Here is a 15,177-nt window from a genome sequence, read left to right on the forward strand (position 1 = left end):
TGACATATTAAACATATATAATACTACATTCACATTCAAGTTATTAATAGTCTAGTGCTCAATGTCCGGGAATGTGTTTGATGATTTAGGAATCAAACTACAAATAGAATGTGCGAGAATCATTGAGGAACTTCTTAAAAATAACTGGCCTTTCTCCACAAAATGAGACTTTGTTATAGAAAGCGGTTATTTTGAAATTCTTAGTGTGTTCAGCAAACTAAATGTACTCTGGTCCTGCTTGTCTCGCAAACACCAGGAGGGTAATGTACAATGTAGAGTATTGTTTTTAAAAAGGAATGCATTGTAAATATGTAATTTGATTTCTTGAGAACACGATACTGTACCAAAGAAATAACAGTACTTTAGCACTTGGATCATGAATGTACTTCTCAGAACAGAGGAGAATAAGTTTTCATACAATCTTCATTATTACATTGGTTGCAAGGTTTCAAACTCAGCAGTCTGACTCATGTCATTTATGTCACTTAAGTCACATATGTCATCTTCACCCTACAATTTTTAAGCCATGTCTCATTGTTAACGTTTACTTCTAGATTTTTGAAAGTTTTTTTTTTTAACATCTTTATTGGAGTATAATTGCTCTACAATGGTGTGTTAGCGTCTGCTTTATAACAAAGTGAATCAGCCATACATATACATATATCCCCATATCTCCTCTGTCCTGTGTCTCTCTCCCACCCTCCCTATCCCACCCCTCTAGGTGGTCACAAAGCACCTAGCTGATCTCCCTGTGCTATGCAGCTGCTTTCCACTAGCTATCTACTTTACATTTGGTAGTGTATATACGTCCATGCCACTCTCTCACTTCATCCCAGCTTACCTTTCCCCCTCCTCATGTCCTCAAGTCCATTCTCTACATCTTCGTCTTTATTTCTGTCCTGCCCCTAGATTCTTCAGAACCATTTTTTTATTTTAATATTTTTTTTTAAGATTCCAGATATATGTGTTAGCATACGGTATTTGTTTTTCTCTTTCTGACTTACTTCACTCTGTATGACAGACTCTAGGTCCATCCACCTAACTACAAATAACTCAATTTCATTTCTTCTTATGGCCGAGTAATATTCCATTGTATATATGTGCCACATCTTCTTTATCCATTCATCTGTCAATGGACACTTAGCTTGCTTCCATGTCCTGGCTATTGTAAATAGTGCTCCAATGAATATTGTGGTCCATGACTCTTTTTGAATTATGGTTTTCTCAGGGTTTATGTCCAGTAGTGGATCACTGGGTCGTATGGTTGTTCTATTTTTAGTTTTTTAAGGAACCTCCATACTGTTCTCCATAGTGGCTGCATCAATTTACATTCACACCAACAGAGCAAGAGAGTTCCCTTTTCTCCACACCCTCTCCAGCATTTATTGTTTGTAGATTCTTTGATGATGGCCATTCAGACAGGTGTGAGGTGATAGTTCATTGTAGTTTTGATTTTCTGTTCTCTAATAATTAGTGATGTCAAGCATCTTTTCATGTGCCTCTTGGCCATCTGTTTGTCTTCTTTGGAGAAACGTCTTTTTAGGTCTTCTGCACATTTTTGGATTGGGTTGTTTGTTTTTTTGATAGTGAGCTGCATGAGCCACTTGTATATTTTGAAGATTAATACTGTCAGTTGCTTCTTTTGCAAATATTTTCTCCAATTCTGAGGGTTGTCTTTTCGTTTTGTTTATGGTTTCCTTTGCTGTGCAAAAGCTTTTAAGTTTCATTAGGTCCCATTTGTTTTTGTTTTTATTTCCATTTCTTTAGGAGGTGTGTCAAAAGGATCTTGCTGTGATTTATGTCATAGAGCATTCTGCCTATGTTTTCCTCTAAGAGTTTTATAGTGTCTTGCCTTACATTTAGGTCTTTAATCCATTTTGAGTTTATTTTTGTGCATGGTGTTAGGGAGTGTTCTAATTTCATTCTTTTACATGTAGCTGTCCAGCTTTCCCAGCACCACTTATTGAAGAGGCTGTCTCTTCTCCATTGTATATTCTTGCCTCCTTTATCAAAAATAAGGTGACCATATGTGCGTGGGTTTATCTCTGGGCTTTCTATCCTGTTCCATTGATCTATATTTCTGTTTCTGTGCCAGTACCATATTATCTTGATTACTGTAGCTTTGTAGTGTAGTCTGAAGTCTGGGAGCCTGATTCCTCCAGCTCTGTGAAACAGTTTATATTGGGTTAGTCAAAAAGTTCATTCTGGTTTTTCTGTAAGACGTTTTTCTGTAACATCTTACGGAAAAACTGGAACGAACTTTTTGGCCTAACCCAATATTTCTTTTCATCTAAGTTAATATACTTATTTTGTATGCTACCATAAAAAAATCCCACCCATATTATTTTTAGTCAAACAATAGAACAAATTACCGAAACATGTGAGACTTTAGTCTAAGTAGAAAAATTAACTTCAATGTAGATTTTTAAAAAGTGTAAAATCTCAGTGTACAAAAATCTAGCATCTATAAACAAATTGCAATATGCCAAATATAAAACATTTAGATATAGCAATATTAATATTTTCATGCTTTCTTAAATGATATATTAGTTTTCTAGATATAAGGCATCTGTATTTTGACAGGATAGACACTGTTAATTCTTTTATTTCTTTACAGACAACCAAATATTGGCAAACTAAATCCAATAGCTATAAAAATAATTATACACCATGATCAAGTGGAATTTATTCCAGGTATGCAAGGCTGGTTCAACATTCAAAAATTAATTAACATAGTCCATTGCATCAACAGACTAAAGAAAAAAATCATATGGTCACATCAATAGATGCAGGAAATGCATTTGACCTATTGATTATAAAAACTCTCAGAAAAATAGGAATAGAATGTAATTTCCTGAACTTGATAAAGGACATCTCAAAAATCTACAAAGAACATCGTACTTAATGGTGAGAAAGTAGATACTTTCCCACTAAGATCAGGAACAAGGCAAACAGTTCTCTCTCACCATTCCTATACAACATAGAAGGAAGACAATTCAATAGAGAAAGGACAGTCTTTTCAACAAACAAATGGAGCTGGAACAACTGGGCATCCACACGCAAAATAATGAATCTAGACATACATGATACCCTTCAGAAAAATTAACTCAAATGGATACAGATATAAAAGTAAAATGTAAGCCTATAAAACTTGTAGGAGAAAAATATTTCTATTTCTTCTCTAACTCTCTTCCTTTCTTTATAGCTGGCCCTCTGTATCTAAGGTTGCATCCTCAGGATCATGTAGTACTGTGGTATGTATTTATCCTGCAGTTCTTCAGTTGTGTTCACTGTTATCAGATAGAAGCCCTATTGTGGTGGTAAAAAAAAAAAAAAAAAAAAAATGGAGGGAGGCGGCACATTGCAGAGTCGTATGATTAGACCTCGTTGTGAGCTGCAACTTTCATAGGTGTTTCTCATAGTGGAGTCCCCACTCCCACACTCTTAGGTCACAAAGGAAGGCTAGAAGGAGTTGGAGTTATGGAGGTGGAGCTGGAGTTCCTTACTCCGAGGTCTGTTAGGCTCTGGTAAAACTCCAGTGGGTTAGGCTCTGGAAGAATAATTCCCCTGAGGCAATTATTGTTAAGAGGACAAGATGCTCTGGGTGTATTTCAGATTGACTAATGTCTTCCTCTCCCTGCCAGAAGCGGAAACATGATACAAGAGAAGATTTTTCTGAGATCTTTACTTTGAGAACCTGGTGGGGCTTCTGGGGGTAAAACTCACAAACATATGTGTGTGGGGGGGATGGGAGGGGGAACAATTTGACTGGCTTCTCCTTATAGTTTTTAACTCTCAAATCTGTCCACACTGAGCTTCCCAAAATTTCATCAAATATAGTTTAAGTGTTCCCATCCTGGTACTAGTTCCTGCAGACGATTTTGCTCCTGGGCTTCTGCTCTGATTAACTGTCTGTCTCTCCAATTTTGGAGACAGCAGTGTGCCCTGCCACCTCAATTTTCTGCTAAAAAAAAGTAGTATTGAGTTTTAGTTTGTTCTTGCGAGGATGAGAGTTATGGCTTCCAAGCTGCTTACACTCTGGTTTGGAAACTAGAAGGGTTTTCCCCTTTACTTTTAAACCAAACAAAACCTAACAACCCAACAAGCAGGACATTTCTTTGGCTCCGTATTCACTCCAAATGTTCTGTTTTCTACATTTACTTCCTCATTTGATTCACCATCTTCTGCCTGTTATCTGCTTCCATATGGCCTCAATCCCCACCCTAAAGTTCAACTGTTCCTGCCAAAGTCACACTTTCCTGATTGCTAAACCTATTACAAAGGTTTTTCAGGTCTTGTATTAGTCAACTTACACATACCATTTAAAAATATGGACTGTTTTCTTGAAATATGCTTTCTTTGGTTTCTCAAATACCATTTACTTTTCTTCTCCTCTACCTTTTCTCGATCCCTTTTATCAGGTCTTGGTTTTAGTTTGCTTATCTCATAATTTGTCACCAGTCCTGGAGGCTTTGTTCTAAGATGTTTTATTTTACAAATTTACTGTAGATGACCTCACACCCTCCTAAAGAATTATTTACTAAAACTTCCTCTCCCAAATTGCAAATCAGTTTCTCCACTTGTGTTTCTTATCACAGAGAACATTACCAGCCACTCATTTGCCTTAGTTGATAATATAAAATTAATTCATCCTTTTTAAGTGTCACAAGAATTTACATATATATAAGTAAAAATAAATATATTTTATAAGATATGTATATTTTATATAAATATCATATAGATGCAGCTTCTTATCATAGATGCAATGATACATACAATATACAAAAAGCTATAACATATTCAAGTTTTTGATTGCTAAATTCACTTAAATACTTCAGATCCTCCAAATAATGTGCATCCATGGGCATAAATATCACTTCTTTCTTTATATGTATTATGTTATAGAATGTATTGCCAATAATTTACATAAGTAATAACATATGGACACAAAGAATGGAACAGCAAAAAGTAAAATTCAGAGAAAAGTAATAACAGAACTGCATAATGAAACTTTTAATGTTAAGCCAAACCTCTATAGTAATAAATCACAAATCATGCACATATTCTTCATGATATACACTTCCTTAGAGAAGTAAAGCCCAATTTTGGCTTTGCAGGCACAATTCAAATATTAAAATCTAGTTTCTATTTTTCTGTAGGGAAAAATCCTTTTATAAATCTGAGACATGTTTTTGCATAGAATACAAAATGGGACCCTAATGTAGCATGCAACCTGGTGGATTTGACATACTTTTATCAACAAAATTTGCATTCTTTCTTTCTAAAAAAGGTAAGTGTCATAGTCTTTTCCTACAGGCTATATTTGAATTCCTCCTGGATTGAAATAATCCAAGACAGAGAGACTAACAACAGAGACAAAGTTACCAGTTATATATTTCATTGTGAAAATATTTACTGTAAGTGTAAATTGTAAAAGTAATCACGTTAATTACCTTAGTTTATCCCTCTAACAAGCCTGATGATTTGGTTTCCCCTTGTATCAGTATGCCTACCTGAATGTTCTTTTTCTTCATTCTAACTCAAGATGAAGAAAATTTGAAGAGCTGTGACAGGTCCTTTGCCTTGAAGAGTTTCTGAACACTACCGGTCTCATGAGTCAGATCCTCCATATGATGATGCCATATTTTCCCAGGAAACACACAAACACTTTAAAACTCTATTACAGTATTCAATATTACCTTGAAGACACTTTGAGCAGAAACATAGTTGGGTTTTGGTGGTGAGTAGGGATAGAGAACATTGAAATCTTTCCTGCAGTAAATGCAGAATTCATTTTTAGAAGTCCACTGACAGTGGTGGGGAGAATAGTTTCAGGAAGAAGCTATTGAAATCAGGATTCCAGGCGAGACTACTGAAATCATAGCAGTGTAAATGGGAAACATCCTTTAGAAATATTCTTAAGGGATAGCAATGTGGTGACTTTACAAAGTAGAATTTGGAGGTGCAAGAAAGAGAGGAGTCAAGAATGATTCACAGCCTCTTTTCCAGCTGGAAACATAGAGTGAGTTAAAGAGAGTTAAAGGAAGATCCTAGCTGTGCCAGTTACAGTGAAGTTAAAAACAATTTAATTTTACAAATAGCTCACGCAGCTCAGTATCAAAAAAAAAAACAAACAACCTAATCAAAAAATGGGCAGAAGACCTAAAAAGATGTTTCTCTAAAGAAGACATACAGATGGCCAAGAGGCACATGAAAAGATGCTTGACATCACTAATTATCAGAGAACAGAAAATCAAAACTACTGGCCATATATCCAGAGAAAAACATAGTTCAAAAGCATACATGCACCCCAATGTTCATTGCAGCTCTGTTTACAATAGCCAGGACATGGAAGCAACTTAAACGTCCATTGACAGATGAATGGATAAAGAAGACATGGTACATACATACAATGGAATATTACTCAGCCATTAAAAAGAATGAAATAATGCCATTTGCAGCAACATGGATGGACTTGGAGATTATCATATTAAGTGAAGTAAGTCAGACAGAGAAAGACAAATATGATACTACTTGTATGCAGAATCTAAAAAAATGATACAAATGAACATTTACAAAACAGAAACAGACTCACAGACTTAGGGAATGAACTTATGGTTACCAGGGGGGAGGGTGGGAGGGAGGGATAGATTGGGAGCTTGGGATTGACATGTACACACTGCTATATTTAAAATAGATAACTAACAAGCACCTACTGTATAGCACAGGGAACTCTGCTCAATACTCTAATAACCTAAAAGAATTTGAAAAAGAAGAGATACATATATATGTACAACTGAATCACTTTGCTGTACTGTACACCTGAACCTAACACAACATTGTTAATCAACTGTACTCTAATATAAAATAAAAATTTTTAAAAAGACCTTAATTTTGTACAACTGAAGGCTGACCTAGTAGAAATTTGCCCAGAAGGTAATTTTTTAAAAATAGGTGGATTTATGTGACAAAGAAAAGATAAGCACTATTCTGAGGAATATAGGTAAATGTTCTGAAATGGATCAGATGGCTAGAATGGGAACTTATGAAACCTAGCAACTTTGGTGGACTTGCGGAATACACGCTGACATTTATCACAAGGATGCAGGTATGTGTGGTGTGAGCTGAAAGGTCTAAAAGTTGCTGCAGCACCTTTGTTTCCTCAAATATTCAACAACACGTTGTTAAGGTCAACAAAGCTTCAGGTGGGCATTGTGAAATCACAAATTTCACGGAGTTACCCAAAGCTGAGGTCAGCAAATTAACTGATCTACAAGTGTGGTTATGGGAAAATCAATTAAAAGAAAATTAGCCTGAAATTAATTTTAAGTGTGCCACCCAAGACTCTCTCGGTAGACCAACAGCAAAATCTGATTTATTTTTTATTTTATCTTTATAATGAGCAATTTTTTATTTGATATGATTATATGCTAATTAATAAAATTAATATAATTATTTTTATGTTATAATGCCCTGATTGCCTAAGACAATGAGCTATTCTATAACCATGACTTCAATACATTAATTAAACATTTTATTTCAAATATATAATGTAAAAATTTATTTTCATTAGCATTTTCAAAAGATGTTACTTTCTAAAGCATTTGGCTACTAGCATTTGGTAATATGAAAATGGCATTCATAGCTTCCTCTTTTATTTTTAATTAGATTTTAAAATTTTTAAATTACATAAGTTCTAAAATGAAATTATTTGGAACCTCTTACCCTAGGAATTAGTCTCTTTACAAAGACATATTTCTCTTCCATAGATTGCTGTAATAGATTTTGAAATCTCTGCCTTACTTTAAAAAAAAAATGCTTATAAAGGAAAGATGTGAGACTATGTGTTTAACTACACAAATATAAAGGACAAATCACTGAACATCAGCAAGCCGTCATTCTAGAGAATAATAAAATAAACAAATGAGACTCCTAAGTTAATAAAAATGTCACATTATTAAGTTTGATGGCAGTGTAGATAAGAAGTACACATGATCAATTTCTATTTTAGTCTTAAACCTCATTATTGTTTATTAAGGTGTCAAATCAACATGTTTCTTGTTTGCTTTGCATGCAACTCATGAGTATTGACAGTTTTAAAATGCCCTAAAGGACTGGGCAGGTTACTGAAATAATTTTCTTATGATATATTAATATAACTGATAAAATGTTCAGAGGATTTTTGGTGATCTGACTCTACTGATACTTCACCCTCCTCAAGTTGAAGATATGGCTTTGCTAGGACCAGGCCTGTGCTTCAAGAATTTGTTATCGGGGCTTCCCTGGTGGCGCAGTGCTTGAGAATCTGCCTGCTAATGCAGGGGACATGGGTTCGAGCCCTGGTCTGGGAAGATCCCACATGCCACGGAGCAACTAGGCCCGTGAGCCACAACTACTGAGCCTGCGCGTCTGGAGCCTGTGCTCCGCAACAAGAGAAGCCACGATAGTGAGAGGCCTGCGCACCGTGATGAAGAGTGGCCCCCGCTTGCTGCAACTAGAGAAAGCCCTCTCACAGAAACGAAGAACCAACATAGCAATCAATCAATCAATCAATCAATTAAAAAAAAAAAAAAAAGAATTTGTTATCTACAGCCACCCAAATGGGATTTCACAAATTACTGGAAACCCAGAAGGTCATTCCAGCCTTACACTGTGAATGGCTTAACAATTTTGCCTTTTCAAATGAGTAAGAAAAGCAAAGCTTGCCAACCCTCAAATATGTTTAATGGCCTGGAGCAAATAATCTATGTTAATGGTATTTAACATTTCTTTAGTAAATATTGACTCATTCATTTATTATATAAATTTTAAAACATTAATTGAGCTCCTAGTACACATACCGTGGCTCAAGCTGGCACCCTTTCCTCTAGGAGAGAATTTCAATGTGGAAACAGTCACGTAATTGTATACACACTATAATAGAGGCAGTTATTGAGAAAAAGAAAGAGGAACACTTAAATTTCTAGGAGATCATAAGGGAGTTCTTCCAAGAAAATGACATCTATATTGGATAATAAAATACAGCTAAACTGTTTATTTTCAATATAATTCAATATTTTCTCCTAATTAATTTATATCTTTTTAAAGGTATAAATGGGTTTATTAATTTCCATTTTTGATTACTCAGGAGATGATTACTCATGGAACATGAATGCAGATTGTGGGAGTGGATTAAACTTCTCCAAAACCTGGGCTTCACAGGGATGATGTCCTATCAAGGGCAAGAACTTCTAGAAAATGGGTGAGAAAACAGAGGGCTTCTGAGCAAGAGGAAACACCGAATGTCAGAAAGATGGCAAGAACCACCTGTGGGTCATATTGAACATACCCCTTCAACCAAAACTATACCCTAGATCTTCATCAAATTCATATCTAGAGTGGGATTATATTTCCTGGCCAAAAAATGACAAAGTTTCATATCTGGGTCTGTTGAGCTGTGGACTCAAAAAGAGCTGTCCAATAAGCACCACATTTTTCTGAAACTTTGAGAAGAGTAAAAGCCTTATCCACATCGTGAAATCATTGATTTGGAATAAGTTTACCTAATTATGAGGGAGCACAACATTTCTAAATGATGTGTTATAAGTTGGGTTACCTTGTCACATCCTTTGACATAAGGTTCTTATCATATAAAGTCATTATCAATGAAGTGAATCAACAGTGCATTTCCCCACTGATTTCCAAACCACTAGACTCAATCTAACCATAGCATAAGAACTCGGGAGCAGATGTTCAGATAGAAAGTCCATAGTATGCAGTGTAATGTGTCTTAACTAGAGAGAACAAGACTTTGTAAATTGTCTCTTGAAATTGCATTGTAGACATAATTACTGAACGTAGTGTTTTAAGAAAGTGTAGTCCTTTCTGGAAGGGAAAAGAGGTAATAATATAATTAGCTACTTAATTCAAAATAGATTATTGAGCACTTAGTATGTACCAGCCACTCTTCTACGTGCTAGGAATACATTGCTGAATGAAACTGGCAAAAATCCCTATCTGTCTACATGGAGCTAATATTCCAGTGGGAGGAAACAGAAAATAAAAAGTGATGCCCTGGAAGCCAAGTGATCTACGTTTCTAGGAAGAACCACTTGCCTACCATGTTAAATGATGTTAATGGTTCAAGCAAGGTTAAGACTGAAAGTTCACCATTCATAGCTTCATGGTGGTCATAGTGACCACGGAAAGACCATTTTCAGAGGAGGGTTTAGAAAAATCTCAAGAGAAGATTTAGGAAAGAATGGAAGAAGAAAGTTTGGTGACAGAGTGAGTGGGCAACGTTTTAGGAGCATTACTGCAAAAGGGAGCAAATAAATAAATCAAAAGCTTGAGAGTCAACGGAGGTTAAAAAAAAAAAGCATTTTTCTTGTAATAAGAGAGAAAATACATTATTTGTATGCTGATTCACATGGTCAAGTAGAGAAGGAAAAAATGACGAAGGAAAAGGGGAGAACTACTTGAGTAACGTTCTTAACTTGGCATCACTGGATAAGACTCATTCACAAATAAAAGGGATGGTCATAAATTCGAAGTAGCAACAGTTCAACTATAGTCATAAGAAGAAAGGTAGGTGGGTAGTTTTGTAAGGTGGCTAATGGACATGCTCTTTTAATTGTGTCAATTTTCTCCTTGAAGTAGAAAGCAAGGTCATCAATTGAGAGTAATGATTGGGGAGTGATGTACAGGTTTTAGAAGAGAGGAGAAGAGTAAGATAATCAGGAGAGTGGAGAGGCAAAGGATTAGAGAATTAAGCCATGGTTGTCTTGCAATGCCAATGATCCTGAGATGTTCATGGTAACATATTTAAATAGAAAGAACTCTGATTTTTTTTTTAAGTTATTGTTCAGCCAAACTCAGCTGCATGGACACAGGTGTGGGCTAGGCAGAACACTGGACTTATCCAAAGTTGTCACTTTGTTGAGGGAGTGCCATGAAGTCAGATTGGAGGAGGGAATGGAGAGTAGATTCAAGAAAAATGGTTTTAACAATTGATCATTCTTAGCATATTTGGGTGGATTTTATTTAATCTGTGGCTGGTTGTCAAGCAAGAATTGAATTTCTGTAGGGAGAAAAGAAACCAAAGGCATTTGTGGGAACTGGAGAAAGGATTTTGAGCAGCGGTTACTATACGATGCTGAAACGTTACCAAAAAACCAGGCACTGGAGGAAGAGATTTGAGTGAGTTAATGCTGTGTTAGGAATTACATATGATCTCAAAACAGTAAATTAGGGTAGAATTTGTGACAGCATCTGAATGGGTATATGGTAATTTAGATAGAAGACAGTGTATTATTTATCTTAAGGTCTTTTGTTAACAGGAATATAAAAGCATACTTATTCCATGGATCATAGGGGCGATATTTAGGTCATCCAAGCAATTTGCAAAACTGGCAAAATTGGTCTATCTACATCTAATCATTTCAGGAGTGGCTAATTAGAACTATTTCTGGAAAAGCTACACAAGAGACATGATTCTCCCATCTAGCCCTCATCTCTCCCTTCCCACAATGCTTGCCCTTAATGAAGAAGAAAATTAAAGGAGAATTAATTCCCTCTACTCGAATGAGTCATGGCACATGCTTGAGGGAATATGGATACTGGAAGAACAAGCTAAATATTGTGAGTAAAGGTGATACAGGTACAGGTGAATCACCTGAGGATAGAAATAGGCAGTCCCGATTCCCCTTTTAAGAAGTGTCATCCAGACCAAATTTGGAATTCAGATTGAATAAGCTTTCTAATACATTATTTTTCCTATAAGAACAGGAGTTATCATAAAAATAACTCAGTGTTATTACCCCTTCATGTCAAAAAGATCATATACATACAGGGTAGATTTCAGGGAAAAAAATCAAGGAAATAATTGTAATTTGCTGAGGTTAGAATTTGTTTTTTCTGCAGCAAGAACAATATTAATGCTTTTACAGGTGATGCTATTGAGATCAAGAAAGCAAATAAATTTATAGGGCCACAAAGTAAGTGGATGAGTCTGAATTCAATCTCACATAATAGAGTTTGCCCTCTTAGGTTGAGTTCTAAGGAAGAAAATATTAACCTGGTCCCTTAGAATGTACCATTTAAGTGAGGCAGGAGTGAAGTGCAGAGCAAATCTGACCTCTTGAGTATAAAGGTGCATGAATACTGATTTCCTTCCTTTAGAAGGCACAGGCTCTGGGGAGGGATCCTAAGAAAGCCAGGCTCCCATCTGAAGATGTTACTGCACAGCCAGTCGGAGCTTCAGACACTTGATGGGGCTTCTCTGAGAGAATGAAAGAACTATGACAGAAACCTTAAACTCAGAATTCATTCTGACTGCCAAGCCACATTTAATAATAATACTGCTTTTTGTATCTGACCCTGCACATTCCTTAATTACTAAGATATTCCTAAACGCTTCTTGTGATGCAGAACAAGCACTTACTGGCTATGCTAATATATGAGGTGAAATGACAGGAACTAGTGCTCCAGAAGAAGGACTAGAGCATTTCAATTTACAAAAGGTAAGAGGTCAAGACAAGACAGAGTCTCCAAGAAGGAAATTAGGGAAGGGAAGGTTTTTCCCAATTCTTCAGGAAAAAAAGAATCTAATCCTTAGGGGGAGAAACGATAAGCAGGATGAATGGACTTCTAAGATTGAAGTATCTGGATTATACAAATAAATACATATTATATGTTTTCTTCTTACTTCTTACTACTTGCAGTAGAGCACAATTCTTACTAAAATCCCAACACTATTTTTTGTAGGTGTAGATAATTTAGTTCCTTATTTTAAAAGAAAAAGCAAAGGAACCAAAACAATTTTGAAAAAGAAGAATAAATTGGAAGAATTATAGTATCTGATTTTAAGACTTAACCTAGGGCTTTCCTGGTGGCACAGTGGTTGAGAATCTGCCTGCCAATGCAGGGAACACGGGTTCGAGCCCTGGTCTGGGAAGATCCCACATGCCACGGAGCAACTAGGCCCGTGAGCCACAATTACTGAGCCTGCGCGTCTGGAGCCTGTGCTCCGCAACAAGAGAGGCCGCGATAGCGAGAGGCCCGCGAACCGCGATGAAGAGTGGCCCCCGCTTGCCACAACTAGACAAAGCCCTAGCACAGAAACGAAGACCCAACGCAGCCATAAATAAATAAATTAATTAATTTAAAAAAAAAAAAAAAAGACTTAACCTATAGCTCCAGTTAAAAAGAAAGTAGTATTGGCAGGGTAATAGACACATGGATTAAAGGAATAGAATAAAGAAGCCAGAAATCGACCCACCCACAAACAGTCAACTAATTTTAGACAAATGTGCCAAAGCAAATAAATGGAATAAGAATGATCTTATCAACAAATGATATTGGATATTTGCAAACAGCAATAAATGAAACTCAATCTAAATTTCACATCTTATTCAAAGCTTACTCAAATGCATAATAGATTTAAATGGAAAACAAAACAAACATTTAGAAGAAAATATAAAAGAAAGCCAATGGTACCTAAGACAAGGTGAAAAAATATTCACGACACCAAAGAGTCATGATCAAGAAAATTTTTAAAGTATATAAATTGACTTACTTAAAAGGTTTTCTTCTTTATAAAGAACATGTTAAGTAGATTAAAAGACAAGACACGAACTGAGAGAAACTATTTGCAATTCATATACATGACAAATGATTTGGATCCATAATATGTATAAGTAACTCTCTGTATTAGGAATTGCTTAAACCTATAGATCAACTTGGAGAGAACTGACATTGTTACTCGTTTAAATCTTCTAATCCACAAACAAGATATGTCTCTCCATTTATTTAGATTTTCTTGAATTTCTTCCATTAGGCATAATAGTTTTTGACATTCAGTTACTGTACATATTTTGATATGCTTATGCCTACATATTTTATTTTTTAGAGTGAGTGATGACAAATGATGCTGTGTTTTCAAATTTGCTTTTCCCATGTACTTTTTTAGTATATAGAAAAAAATTGTTTTTAATGTGTCGACTCTGCGTCCTGCAACCTTGCTTAACTTACTTATTTGTCTAGGATTCTAGAATTCTTTTTGGTAGATTCATTGGTATTTTCTGTGTAGATAACCATGTCTTCTGCAAATACGGGCAATTTATTCTCTTACTCTCCAGTCTGTTAAACTTTTACTTCCTTTTTAAATATTATTATTGCTCTAGCAATACAAACATTTATTGCTGTAAATTTTGGATTCAGCACCACTTTATCTCTATTTAACAGATTTGACATGTATTTTCATTGTCATTCAGTACCATATATTTTGGGGAATTTTTTAAACATCCTCTTTCACTTATGAATTACTTAGAAGTTTATTTTTTTAATTTACAATGATTTGTAGAGATGTTTTATCTTTCCATTATTGATTACTGAAGTACAGTTGTTTTGTTCATGTACACATACATAACATTTAGTTATGTCTTCTTGGTGAACTGATCATTTTATCTTCATGTAATGACCTTACTGTCTGTTTGCTCTGAAGTCTACTTTCTCTGACACTAATATAACCATTCAACTTTAATTATTGTTTGCCTTTGTTTATGGAGTTACATGACCATGTTGAAAGCAACCTGAGTGTAAATTATTTTATATTTCCTTGAGTAGTGATCAAAAAAATTGACCTTACAAGTTTACTTTTTTCATCTCTCTAAGGGCTAGCACATTGATCCGCATCCATGTCAAATCATCACGATGCTGTCAAAAGAAGAGAATTGTAATTGAAGCAAATCTACTCATTTGCTTAGTATATGAGGAACCATTTCCAATGTAATAATAATGCCATCTAACCCTTGATACTTGAAATTTCAAAATGTAGATGTGGAAGAGATTATAGACACTTAAGAAAGGGTAATCAAACTAAAGAGACTATGTTAAATGTTACATTCATTGTCACTCAAAATATGACCATAATAGCTATATTATCAAATTTCGGTTTTTAAATAAAGTTTTATGCAGCCCTCTGAAATTCTCAACTCTCATTTTAACATAGTCTATTTTCTTTCTGCTCTTTTTCAGTTCTTCTTTTCTGTCTGTATCCAGAATGCTCAAGCTGTCCCATCATCTCCTAGCACCATTATCCAACTGATACAACAGGCTGATACAACACCATTCCCTAATGATAAATAAAGACCAGGTAAGGAAGAGTAAAAGTCTTCAATTTGTAAATGATCATTAATA

The sequence above is a fragment of the Balaenoptera physalus genome (genome assembly GCF_965194825.1).
Source record: "Balaenoptera physalus genome assembly, chromosome: 1".
Classification (NCBI taxonomy): domain Eukaryota; kingdom Metazoa; phylum Chordata; class Mammalia; order Artiodactyla; family Balaenopteridae; genus Balaenoptera; species Balaenoptera physalus.